This window comes from Arachis hypogaea, chromosome 13, assembly GCF_003086295.3.
Source record: "Arachis hypogaea cultivar Tifrunner chromosome 13, arahy.Tifrunner.gnm2.J5K5, whole genome shotgun sequence".
Lineage (NCBI taxonomy): Eukaryota > Viridiplantae > Streptophyta > Magnoliopsida > Fabales > Fabaceae > Arachis > Arachis hypogaea.
This window is the reverse complement of record NC_092048.1, coordinates 105522066-105532804: the sequence shown is the minus strand read 5'-3', so window position 1 is coordinate 105532804 and position 10739 is coordinate 105522066. Positions and strand designations below refer to the sequence as shown.

Here is a 10739-nt window from a genome sequence, read left to right as displayed (position 1 = left end):
TTCTTCTTTGTCCCTTTTGATGCTTCCCTGCTCTTGGCGACTTCTTCTTTTAAGTGAATTTTGTTGTTGTCTTCACATGCCTCTGGTGGTTTAGGTTCCTCCAGCTTCTCCTTGAGCTGTGACGATTGCTGTTTGCCTTGTTCATCATTCAGTGGGGTTCTCAGATGTGTTGGTGGTGCCTCAGTGCTTGTTTCCTCTGTCAGCATCCCGTTATGATCATTGCTTAGTTCTTTGTTTTCTTGGTCAGTTTCTTGGGAGATTTTGAAGACATTGAAGCTGAGTTGTTCATCATGGATCTTTAATATTAGCTCCCCTCGCTCCACGTCTATGAGTGCTCTGGCTGTAGCTAGGAATGGTCTTCCCAATATGATTGGGTGAGTGTGACTCTCTTCCATGTCTAAGATGACAAAGTCTGTGGGAAGAAAGTATTTCTCCACCTTTAACAACACGTTTTCCACCACCCCTCTTGCTTGTTTTTGAGTTTTGTCAGCCAGCCTGATGACTACATCTGTGGGCAATATCTCATTGATCTGCAGCCTCTTCACCAGGGATAGAGGCATTAAGTTGATGCTTGCTCCCAAATCGCAGAGTACTCTATCAAACATTGTTTCTTCTATGGCACAGGGGACATGAAAACTCCCTGGATCTTTTCTTTTTGTAGGCAACTGCATTTGAATGAGGGCACTGCACTCCTTGTTCATCACTATAGTTTGGCCTCCCTTGAATGAGCTTTTCCTGGGAAGCAACTCCTTCATGTACTTGATGAATGCAGGTATTTGTTGGATAGTCTTGATGAATGGTATGTTCACATGCAGAGATGCAAATAAGTCAAGAAATCTTGAGTATATTCTCCTTTCCACAGCTCCCTTGAGCAGTTGGGGAAAAGGTGCATAGAGTCTCAGCAACTCCTGTTTTGAGATTTCTGGTTCTTGGTAATCTTTTTCCACCTTCTCTACTGAGGTATCTTCAGGTTGTTCTGACAGCTTGCTTGGCTTGTCCTCAGTCTCCTTTTCACTTATAGTGACCATCTTGCAATCTTCCCATCTTACCTTCTTTGTTTCACCTCTCGGATTCTTCTCTGTGTCACTTGGGAATCCATCTGTGGGTTTGGGAATTTGCTTAGAGAGATATCCTACTTGAGATTCCAACCTCTTGATTGTGTCTCCCTGGTTCTTGAAACTGTCTCGCACTTCCTCCTTGAAGACCTTGTTGTCTTGAATCTCCTTGCTTAGGCCTTCAAGTAGATTCTCAATCCTTGAGATTCTTTCATCAAATGATGACAGGTCAGGCTGAGTAGGGTTATTCTGGCCTTGATATGAATGTAGGGAGTTGTTGTTATGGGGGTGTTGATATGGTCTAGATGTGAAGTGTTGGGTGGCTGCATTGTTTGGATTTGGGCGTCTTTGATCAAGGCTTTGGTCTTGTTGATTTCCCCACCCAAAGTTTGGGTGATTCCTCCATCCAGGGTTGTAGGTCTTGGAGTATGGATCATGGTTTTTCCTAAGTGAATTCCCAATGTAGTTGGCTTGCTCCTGACTACCCTCTGCTTCTTCATTCACTCCTTCTTGGGTTGTTGATGAAGTGGATACTGCTGTTACTTGGTTCCTCTCCATCTTCTTGGTGAGGTCAGCCAGCTACTGGGTAATGAGCTTATTTTGGGCCAGCAGAGCATCTACATTATTTAACTCCATTACTCCTCTTGTGTTCCCTCTTTCGGAAGCATAGAAGTAGTCGTTCTCTGCTACTGTTTCAATGACATCTATGGCTTCCTCAATAGTCTTCTTCTTGTTCAAAGATCCTCCGGATGAATGGTCTACAGCCTTCTTTGACTCATAAGAGAGCCCTTCATAGAAAATGTGCAGCTGCACACATTCATTGAACATATCTGGTGGGCACCTCCTTGTTAGGTCTTTAAACCTCTCTCATGCTTCATATAGAGTCTCACCATCTTATTGCCTAAAAGTTTGGACTTCAGCTCTCAGCCTATTGATTCGTTGAGGAGGGTAAAATCTTGCTAAGAATTTGTTCACCACGTCTTCCCAAGTTGTCAAGCTTTCCCTTGGGAAAGATTCCAGCCACTTGGCTGCCTTATCCTTGAGTGAGAATGGAAATAAGAGCAGTCTATAGGCGTCAAGATGAACACCATTAGATTTTACTATGTCACATATTCTCAGGAAGGTGGTTAGATGTTGATTGGAGTCCTCTTGGACACTCCCTCCGAACGAACAGTTGTTCTGAACAAGGGTGATGAGTTGTGGCTTCAGTTCAAAATTGTTGGCATGGATGGTTGGCTTTTGAATGCTACTTCCACAGTTTCCTGGGTTTGGATTGATGTAAGAGCCTAAAACTCTTCTATCCTCCCCAGCATGATTTTCTCGACCTCCTCTGCCATGGTTGTGAGCCTCTTCTTCATGATGGTTTTCCATGTTTTCTTCCATGTTTGGTTCAAAGTATTCCTCAAAGTGTTCCTCCTCTTCTTCAGCACCAACTACACATTTTTCTCTTGCCTCCCTCCTTAGTCTAAGGAAGGTTCTCTCAGGTTCAGAATCAAAGGAAATTGAGGCTCCGCTTCTTCTCCCTGTCATACAACCAACAAGTACAAGCAAAGAGAATAGGTGCAGAAAGTATATCTGTCAGAATTACTGTTAGTGTGAGTGATGCAATATATTAAACAATTAGTGGGTTAGTGAGATGAATAGTAAATAACAAAGAAAAAGTAAGGGGGAAGGGAACAAGTTATCTAAAACAGAAAGTAAATGACTAAAACAGAAATTTAAATCAAACAAAAATAAAATGCTCAATCTAGTTATCCTCTAATCTAATCATTGTTGATGCACAATCAATCCCTGGCAATGGCGCCATAAACTTGATGCACGGAAAACTTGTCTTACAATAAATTTCCTTCGGCAAGTGTACCAAATTTGTCGTCAAGTAAAAACTCACAATAGAGTGAGGTCGAATCCCACAAGGATTGATTGATCAAGCAACTTTAATTAGAGGACTGTTCTAGTTGAGCGAATCCAGAATTTGAGTTGAGAATTGCAGAAAATAAAATGGCGGGAAGGTAATTGACAGGAAAGTAAATGCTAGAATTATAGATCTGAAAGTAAATGACTGAAGGTAAATTGCAGAATTGTAAATGGGAATGGGGGAATTGCTCATTAAAGTAAATAACAGAAATTAAAGAGAATGGGTAAGATCAGAAATGGGGAGTTCATTAGGCTTAGGAGATGTTGCATTCTCCGGATCAATTTCATTTTCATCTCTTCCTCAATCAATGCACTCATTGATCTCCTTGGCAATCTTAAGTGATTGAATTACAATTTCTTGTAATTCAATCTCTCAAATCTTGATCAATAGCCAATTTCTTGGTCAATTGCTCATGAGAAGAGATGAAGTATGGTCACTGATTATACCACATGCATTTCCCAAACCAAGTGTTGAGAGGATTATAGTCACATATCCATCCAAACCCAATTTGGTCCAGCATGAGAAAGCATTTCTAGCTTGATCTCTTCATTCCTCTTTCAAGGTTCAGAAGAGATCCAAGTATGAATAGCTTCTTTTTCAAGATAACTACTCAATTGGATGAAGATCGAAAGCTTTCAAGTAAAATCAAGAGAAAAGATAGAAAAAGAATAATGAAAACTAGTATTGATCCATCAAATTACAACAGAGCTCCCTAACCCAATGACAGGGGTTTAGTTGTTCATAGCTCTGGAAAATGAAAACAAAGATGGAGAATACATGATGAAAACTTAGAAGTGCAGAGAAAGTAAATACAAAGAGTAGTTCCTATGCTAAGAGTCTCCCTATAATTTCCAACTCCCAAAATATTTCAAAGCTACTCCTATATATACTACTCTTCTGTTCTTCTAGTTGATTCTTCTAGTCTTGGGCCTTTGGATCTTGAGTTTGAAGCAGTTCTCTTCTTCATTGGGCTTAGCTTTTACTCGCAGAGAGAAAGTATGAAGTGGGCAGGGGCTTTGGCTCAGGAAGTTAGTGGTGTTAACGTTCAGTGAAAATATGGGTTCGAGAACGTTGGTGACAATCACCTTTTTCACTAACGTTCCTCACCAAAGTTAAAAGCCACGTTAACCTCAACGTTAGTGGCACAAACGTTGCTACTAACGTTTCCACTATGTCCTTCGCACACGTTATTGGGACTCAACTTTCCCAATAACGTTGAGAAGCCTCCCCCTTCCCTACGTTAGAGTCCACGTTAACTTAGTTAACGTGGCTCCTTTAACATAGGCTTGCCATCCTTCGAGAACGTTAGTGACACTTACCATTGTCACTAACGTTCCAAATTGCCCCTATTTTCCACGTTAGAGTCCACGTTAACTAGTTAACGTGGCTTCTAACGTGGCCTTGCTAGCCATCTCCAACGTTAGTGATAAAGTTGAGTGTCACTAACGTTGGCTCATCTTTCCCTTGTCCACGTTAGCTTCCACGTTAAGTAAGTTAACGTGGGAGTTAACATGGCTCATGGTGGCATGTGTGGCTCCTTCCAACGTTAGTGACAATGTTGGGTGTCACTAACGTTGGCGATCACCTTCTTTCTTCACGTTAGCTTCCACATTAACTAGGTTAACGTGGGAGTCAACGTGGCTCATTGGGGGCTTGTGTTCTTCCAACGTTAGTGACAATGTTGGGTGTCACTAACATTGTCGACCACTTTGTTCCTTCACGTTAGCTTCCCACGTTAACTAGGTTAACGTGGGAGTTAACGTGGCTTAATGTGCTTTGGCCAACGTCAGTGACAATGTTGAGTGTCACTAACGTTGGCTCCCCCCCCCCTTTCTTCTTAACGTTAGAGGCCACGTTAACTAAGTTAACGTGGACTCTAACGTGGCCACTCATGATCTTGGTCCAACGTTAGTGATAATGTTAAGTGTCACTAACGTTGGCTCCATTTCTTTACTTCCACGTTAGAGTTCACGTTAACTAAGTTAACGTGACTCTTAACGTGGGTAATGATGGCTTCGAGAGCGTTATTGGCAATCACTTTTCTCATTAACTTTGCAAGTTACTCCCATTCCACGTTAGTGTTAACGTTAGTGTAACTAATGTAGCCACTAATGTGGTTCTTCTTTGCTTCCTTTGTCCTGAAATCAAGCAATAACGTGCATCAAAGTTCTAGTCCAAGTCATGGGAAATGCAACATCCAATTTTGTCCTTAAATTCATGCAAAATCCTCATGAAATCATGTAAAGTGCACAATGTATGCTTGAATCAAGATGTAAGTGAATATCTACCCAAAACTAGCTTATTTCCTAAGGAAATGCATGAAACTACCCTAAAAACAGTAAAGAAAAGGTCAGTGAAACTGGCCAAAATGCCCTGGCATCAGAACCTGTACTTGGAGAGGACTCTGAAGATCCCGGAAGAACTCTAGCAATATACCTCTGATCAGATCAAACAAAGAGGCTGGTTCTTCCTGGAGAGAACCCTGACTGAGGTCAATGCATCTTGGGTAAGGGAATTCTACTGCAATTACTTCAAAACTTCCCTAGATGCAGTGAACCTTAGAGGGAAACAGATTCTGGTCACTGAAGAGGCCATAGAGGATGTTCTGAAACTTTTGCCTAAAACCGATCAACTGGATGGTTATCAAAAGGCTGAGAAGGACATGCGCTTCATGAGATTTGACTGGGATGCAGTCAAGGCCAGGATAGCACTTGACCCGACCGTTCCATGGATCATGGGTCAGAACACCACCATGCCTAAGGGAATCAAGCGGATTTACTTAAATGATGAGGCTCGGCTATGGCACCAGATCCTGAGCAATTTTGTCATGCCGAGTACCCATGAGACAGAGATCCATGCCGCTATGATCACCCTCCTATGGTGTGTGATGGAAGGTAAGGACCTGTACCTGCCACGCTTTATTTGGTACTATATGGCCAGGGTCCACGTCCAAGGTACTCTACTCTTTCCTTATCTGATTACACAGCTAGGCCGTCGAGCTGACGTGCCTTGGGAGGATGCTGATGAGAAGCCACCTGTTGCAGAATGCAAGAAGATTCTTCCTCATAGCAGGAACTTTCTGGCTTTGGGCTACAGGCCTCCATTCCTCACTACTACTGCTGAGACAGCCACACCATCTGCCGGCCCCTCTTCCTCCACAGCTACCCCAGCCACCCCTGCTACCACCACTGCACCTCCACCTGCCTCAAAGCCAATTTATCACCTAGTGCACCGCCTGTTTCGGCGGCTCGACCAGAAGGAGCGTCGCAACAAGCGACGCTATGAGCATCTGAAGCTGATGATCCGATCTGGCAACGACATTCCCTCAGAGCTTGACACACCATCTGAGGAGGAGGCGGATGATCACGAGGCAGAGACCCATCCATAGAGCGAGGCTGCGCAGGCAGGCACAGAGCAGGCTGCATCACATCAGGAGGCTCCACCTCAGATTCAGGCTGTAGACCCAGAGATCCCTATTCAGTCAGCACCTCCTCTGTAGCAGGCAGATGCTCAGACCACCACCACAGAGACTCCAGCTACCCACCCTTCCAGTGATGACACCCCTTCACACCCTGCTTGAGTGAGCATCAGGGACGATGCTTCATTATAAGTGTGGGGAGGTCGCCATCTCTGGCGTATTTTTTTGGTAAACCACTATAGACTCTTTCATTTTATTTTGCTATTTTTCTGTATTTTTCTCTTTATTTTTATTTTTATTTTCTCAGTACTTATACATTGCTATTTTCATGTATTTCTACTCTATTTCTGCATTTTGCATTTTTAGTTCATATTTTAACCATTTAGTTTAGTTGCAATTCTAACTTATTAGTTATAGAAATTGTGGATTAATTAGTATAGTTTACCCTTTTTAGCATAAGATAGCTTAGTTTAATTTGAAAATATAAAAAGGAAGTAAACTAGAAACATGGACATAATAGAAACAATCTACACACCTTGTATATATAGCATTAAATGTTAGTTAGTTAACAACATTTCATCAAGGAGAAACATTAGAACTTTAAAGCCACCTTAAGTTTTACATTGAGAATAATGGGAACTTTTAATTTTACTTGCATGACATACATAACTGATATATGATTTTTGAGTTAGAGAACACACAGCCTGTGAGTTTTGAGCTTAATTGTATGGTTACATTCAAACCATAATATTTTATTCCTGTGTGTTCCGCCCTTCTTTTTTATTCTGATGTTCTTTACATTGTTTTAATCTATATGTCCAATTATAGAATAGAAATACATACCAAGAGAGTGATTGAGACCATTGTTTGATTTTAGCTCACTTATCCCAAATTAGCCTACCTTTTACATCACCCTTGTCAGCCCCCTTGAACCCGTTAAACCCCCTCTTATTCTATAAACCACAATACTAGCCTTAAGCAGAAAAACAAAATAAAAATCCCAAGTTGAATCCTTGGTTAGCTTAAGATAGAAAGTGTGTAATTGTTTAAGTGTGGGAAACATATTGGGAACATGGATGATAAAAACAAAAGGTAGAGAAGTTGAAAAGAACAAAATTATTCAAATAAAATTTTGGGAAGCATGCTCATATAAAATCAAATAATTGAATTACCATGTGCAATAAAAAAATGTTATTCTTCAGTATTTGAATAAAGGGGATACAAAAGAATTCCCCAAATGCAAAATAAATGCACATGGGACAAAAGTTAAACTATGAGCATGTAACATCAAAAGTGGGAAAAAGTGGGAACATAGGTAAAGAAGTTTTGCTTTACAAAGTATGTATGTTAGGTGAGATCTTAGACTAATCAAGGATTCGCTTAATTAGCTCACTTAGCCTTATACGTATACCTTTACCTTTACCTTGGCCCCATTACAACCTTAATTAAAGACCTCATGAATTTTGTATGCCTATATTCTATAATTGTTGATTGGTTAGATGAAGAACAAAGTTATAGAAAGGAAGGATAAAAAGAAGAATAGAGTGATTAACCCAATAAACACTGAGTGACTAGAGAGTAAACACAAAATCCAGTGAGGGTTCAATAGCTCATTAACATATATCTCTGCTTGAATGATTAATTGTCTTGCAAGTTTATAAAATGTTTTTCTCTCCCATCTCAACTGTAAAAGTGCTTTATCATTATCTAAGGTTTGGCTATATATATATATATATATATATATATATGACTCCTTGAGAATGTGAATTAATTCAACTACATGTAAGCTTTATATACAAGTGAATAACAATTAAGAATTGCATGATGCATGTAGGTAGTTGCATTTAGAGTAGATTGCATTGCATAAGATTCCACCACTTTAACCTTAACTTACTCTTTATCTTGGACTTAGCATGAGGACATGCTATTGTTTAAGTGTGGAGAGGTTGATAAACCCATATTTTATGATATATTTTGTGCTTAATCTGAGTGATATTAATTGCATGGTTTTACTTTCCCTTCCTTATTATGTGATGTATGTGAAAAACATGTTTCCTATGCTTAAAAATAATTATTTTGATTACCTTTTATTTCCATTCGATGCCGTGATTCGTGTGTTGAGTAGTTTTAGATCTTCTAAGGCAGAAATGACTTAAAGGATGGAAAGGAAACATACAAAATTGGAAAGAAGCATAAAACAGAGTTTTTGAAGAAACTGGCAACCACACGATCGCATGGACGACGCGGCCGCATGCCAGCACGAATCAGCAGCGACGCGACCGCGTGATTGACGCGACCGCGTGACTGACGCGATCGCGCGCCTTGAGCGAAACACATATGATGCGGACGCATGACTGAAGCGACCGCGTGACAAGGAAAAAACTTCCGATGACGCGACCGCGTGACCCACGCGGACGCGTGACAGAGGCCACGCACCAGAAATTGCAGAAAACGCTCATAGCAAATTCTGAAGCCCTTTTTGGCCCAAATCTAAGTCCAGAAGGCATAGAGCAGAGGTTATAAAGTGGGGGAATGCATCCATTCAGGGAGAGTCTCCAATTAGTTAGTATTCATGAATTAGATGTAGCTTTGAGGGAGGTTCTCTCCTCTCTGTTTAGGATTAGGATTTAGATTTAGGATTTTATTCGCTTTCCGGATTATCTCTTTACCAGGTTCAATATTCCTTTTTATTATGTTCTCAATTTAATTATGTATTCTTCTATGTTATAGATTACTCTTTGAATTAATGTTATTTGAGGTATTTCAGTTTAATATTGCTTTCTTTTATTTATGTTACTTTTATCCCCAACCTGAAGACATTTCTATTCCAGTAGATTTACTTTCCCCCTTTCGGTCTTGGTTAAGAAATCAGTAACTCAGGAGTTATCAAACTCAAACATGATTGATAATCGTTATCTTTGCTAATTGAATTGAACTTCAATAATCCCAGTCTTTCCTTAGGGATTAACTAGAATTTGAGGATCTAACTAATTAGTCACTTGACCTTCCCTTGCTCTAGCAAAGGTTAACTAAGTGGAATTAAGATTCAATTTTCATCATCATTGATAAGGATAACTAGGATAGGACTTCTAATTTCTCATACCTTGCCAAAAGTGTGTTTTACAGTTATTTATTTAAATTACAGTCTTTTACTTACTTTAATTGCAATTTAAATTACTTGTTCCTCACCTTCGAAACCCCAATTTACAATCTTCATAACCAATAATAAGAATATACTTCCATGCAGTTCCTTGAGAAGACGACCCGAGGTTTGAATAATTCGGTTATCAATTTATTTAGAGGTTTGTTACTTGTGACAACCAAAACGTTTGTAAGAAAGGTTGATTGCTTGGTTTAGTAACTATACTTGCAACGAGAGTTTACTATAACTTTTAAACCATCAATCTTCAGTTCTTTCAGAGCCTCACAGATACTCAGAGCATGATGATGGCCTCTCAACACCAAACTTAGAGTTTGGTTGTGGCCCCCCAACACTAAACTTAGAGTTTGAATGTAGGGATTTTGCTTGACTCTGCATTGAGAGAAGCTTTTCATGCTTCCTTTCCATGGTTACAGAGGGAGATCCTTGAGCTTTAAACACAAGGGAGTCCTCATTCACTTGAAGGACCAATTCTCCTCTGTCAACATCAATCACAGCTCTTGCTGTGGCTAGGAAGGGTCTACCAAGGATGATGGATTCATCCATACACTTCCCAGTGTCTAGGATTATGAAATCAGCAGGGATGTAGTGGCCTTCAACCTTTACCAAGACATCCTTTACAAGTCCATAAGCCTATTTTCTTGAATTATCTGCCATCTCTAGTGAGATTCTTGCAGCTTGTACCTCAAGGATTCCTAGCTTCTCCATTACAGAGAGAGGCATGAGGTTTATGCTTGACCCTAGGTCACACAGAGCCTTCTCAAAGGTCATGGTGCCTATGGTACAAGGTATTGAGAACTTTTCAGGATCCTGTCTCTTCAGAGGTAATTTCTGCCTAGTCAGGCCATCCAGTTCTTTGGGGAGCAAGGGGGGTTCATCTTCCCAAGTCTCATTACCAAATAACTTGGCATTTAACTTCATGATTGCTCCAAGGTACTTAGCAACTTGCTCTTCAGTAACATCTTCATCCACTTCAGAGGAAGAATACTCATCAGAGCTAATGAATGGCAAAAGTAAATTCAATGGAATCTCTATGGTCTCAGTGTGAGCCTCATATTCCCATGGTTCCTCATTAGGGAACTCCTTGGAGGCCATTGGACGTCCATTGAGGTCTTCTTCAGTGGAGATAACTGCCTCTTCCTCCTCTCCAGGTTCAGCCGTGTGGGTTATGTTGATAGCCTTGCACTCTCT

At 40.5% G+C, this 10739-nt stretch overlaps 1 non-coding gene across 1 annotated transcript; it reads left to right on the top strand.

Annotated features, from left to right (window-relative positions):
- Positions 1–1878: 1878 nt before the first annotated feature.
- LOC112739440 (small nucleolar RNA R71) lies at positions 1879–1985 on the top strand. Its single transcript, XR_003170376.1, has one exon. It is a non-coding gene; the product is annotated as a small nucleolar RNA R71 (small nucleolar RNA).
- Positions 1986–10739: the final 8754 nt, after the last annotated feature.